The sequence below is a fragment of the Sinocyclocheilus anshuiensis genome, unplaced genomic scaffold (assembly GCF_001515605.1).
Source record: "Sinocyclocheilus anshuiensis isolate Anshui unplaced genomic scaffold, SAMN03320099.WGS_v1.1 scaffold1185, whole genome shotgun sequence".
NCBI lineage: Eukaryota > Metazoa > Chordata > Actinopteri > Cypriniformes > Cyprinidae > Sinocyclocheilus > Sinocyclocheilus anshuiensis.
In genome coordinates, this window is record NW_015548278.1 from 510,287 (window position 1) to 513,380 (window position 3,094).

General features: G+C 39.1%; 1 long non-coding RNA gene across 1 annotated transcript in view; it reads right to left on the minus strand.

Moving 5' to 3' along the window:
• Window positions 1–2,695: 2,695 nt before the first annotated feature.
• LOC107655797 (uncharacterized) overlaps window positions 2,696–3,094 on the minus strand; it is a 10,597-nt gene continuing 10,198 nt past the window's right edge. The window contains exon 3 of the long non-coding RNA XR_001630491.1: window positions 2,696–2,707. This is a non-coding gene — a long non-coding RNA (uncharacterized LOC107655797). The remainder of the gene's footprint in view (window positions 2,708–3,094) is intronic.

Consider the following 3,094-nt stretch of genomic DNA (forward strand, 5'->3'; position numbering starts at 1 on the left):
GGCACTAAGAAAAACAAAAAAAAACAAAGCTGTCGCTGGGGTGGAACCATAAGGTACAAAAGATAAAAGGTACATCTTTGTATTTTATATGCACCTAAATGGTACATATTAGTACCTTAAAGGTAAAAAATAGTATTTCTGTCATGACAACTCTCGGAGTGATTAGCATGGTAATGGATATGACAATGTTAATGTATTTGGTCCTGGCGGAATAGATCTTCCTGAGCTGCTGCTGCTGTTGGTTATTGCTTTAGTTGTAGATTATTGCTGCTGCTGCTGCTGCTGCTGCTGCTGCAAGCAAGTACAGGAACCTGCTACTGCCGATGCATAAGCCGATATGATGCTGTGCGTATTTAAGACATACTGCTGCTGTACAAATAGCATATAAAATAACCCATAGCAGCTCTATACAGGTGGAGCTGGGGAAGGTGGAGGGTTTCAGAAGAACTCTGAAAGTGCGCTGCAATGCTCAAGTGAATGCTAATCAGCCATTTAAATGTAAAGCAGTAAGCTCATTGGCTGCGTATGCAACATGAACCAATCATCTTGTGACAAATCGTTTATTGCTAAGAATATATCAGGACCCATCAGCATTCGCCATCTAGAGTTTTGTGACAGAACTTGGTATATTTTATATTTTTACATTAACAATGTAATCAATATTCTGTTTATTAAAACCAAGTATGAATCTCATTAAGTTAGTGTTTTTAAACATTTTACATTTATCCCAAAATAATAAATCAAGGCAGTAACAATTTAAACAATATATTTTATTTGTAAACGTATGTTCAGCTATTCTTTTTAATAGTTAACTTTTAACTATTTTTTGAATTATTCGGTTCATCAGTCATTAAAGCTCAGTGAATATTGGTCACAGACACAGAGATTTAAGTTACTTAAAATTTTACCAATATTTTCAGGCCATTTCAAGTCTTATTTTGACGTAACAAAGTGGTTATATCTAAGTATGTGAGTTGTTTACTAACTTTTTAAATGAGTCTTCCCATTAAGGCCATTATATTCTTCATTCAGACTGATTTGCAAATGCGGAACGCGCATGAACACAAGAGGCAGGTTTTATCGCATGAACCAAACACAGCCGAACATAACCAGTCATATCTAATCATATCGCGATGGAGGCACTTTAGTTGGTCTGTTAAAACTCAATGGACTCAGGGGAGGTGAGAGAGACGCAGATGTATTTTTCTCATTTTAGTTTAATATAACATGTAAGTGTGACCAGCTGTGTTCAGTTAATTTACGAATTTAAGATCCATATTGTTAGATTTTAATTGGGTTTATGATTAAACATACCCAGTCACAAAAATCTCACACACACACACACACACACACACACACACACACACACACACACACACACACCTGTATGATTTATAAACGTTTTGAAAAATGGGGACATGGGGTAATGTCCTCATAAGTCACCTTCTCCTTGTAATACCTATGTCATACTCATGTCATTATACAAATTTGTGTCCTCATATGTCACAAAAATGCGCGCGCGCACATGCACACACACACACACACACACACACACACACAAACGTTGGTTTTGCATGTTTTATGGGGACATTCCATAGACGTAATGGTTGCTATGTATAAACTGTATTTTCTATCCCGTAACCCTACACCTAAACCTAACCCTCACCAGAAACTACAGCCATTTTTAGAATTTCAAGAAACTTTATTCTGTATTATTTATAAGCTTGTTTCCTCATGGCGACCAAAAAATTTGGATACTGCCATCTTTGTGGCGACATTTTGTCCCCATAACATAGGGTATAGCTGAAGCACACACACACACACACACACATGCACACACACACACATACAAAAATAAAATTTATATATATTTTTTTTTGCTAATATATTATATAGGGGAAGTCGTGGCCTAATGGTTAGAGAGTCTCGTACCGGCAGGGATTGTAGGTGGAGGGAGTGAATGTACAGCGCTCTCTCCCACCTTCAATACCACGACTGAGGTGCCCTTGAGCAAGGCACCGAACCCCCAACTGCTCCCCGGGCGCCGCAGCAAAAAATGGCTGCCCACTGCTCTGGGTGTGTGCTCACGGTGTGTGTGTGTTCACTGCTGTGTGTGTGCACTTTGGATGGGATAAATGCAGAGCACTAATTCCGAGTATGGGTCACCATACTTGGCCACGTCACGTCACTCACTCACTTATATTATATTATATTTTGCTTCTCTGCTTGCGATCAGATCATTTTAAGCTGCTAAACTCCGGGAAAATTTTCAGTCCAATGATCCAGTAAGCGAATGCATTCAAACAATCCGTCCAAAACAGCACTAATATAAAGGAAACCAGGCTGATTACATCAGAGATTGCAAAGAGAACAGAGACTCGCGTTGCGTTTTCAGTAAATGATTAATTCCAGTGTGATTCGCTTTTAAACACAAGCTCTGTCATATTCTGTGATTGTCTCTGAAGAGCGCGAGCCCTCACATGTCACGCACTTGTGTGAAGTACAGACTGAACAGATTGTCAACACATTCCACCGCTGTATGGCCAGATGAGACGCAAACGATGTTTTCTCGATTGTATAACCAGTCTCGCTAGTAAAGTTTTGATGGATGAAGACTGCAGTCAAGATAAAGACGATTTGCAGTGGTGTACAGGAGTCGTACAGTAAGCACGCGTGAGTCTGTTATATTAATGCGTGTATGAGTGCTCTTGACACACTGATCGCACATTGTATTTATGCACAGGCACAGACATTTCCGTACAGTCACGTTGTTTCCACACACATTCGCGATAATGCTTTTATTTGTCATGTGTATGTTGCTGTGTCATGTGTTAGTTATTCTGAATGGATCCCTGTACTGTAGTAGATATAGGCAGTCAGCAGGTGGTTGGTTTAGGGATTTTTGGCATCACCATGTGGTCCTGTTCGGTATCGCAACTTGACTTCTCTAAAATGTAAAAAAGCTATTATTTGCTGTTGCACTGTACACATACTATACAATTCAGATTTTTTTTTTGCATTTTTTCCCCTTTCATATGTGCTTATATGGGCTCCTTATATCATTTGGTTCTTTGGTGTCCTTTTTGAGTTAGTT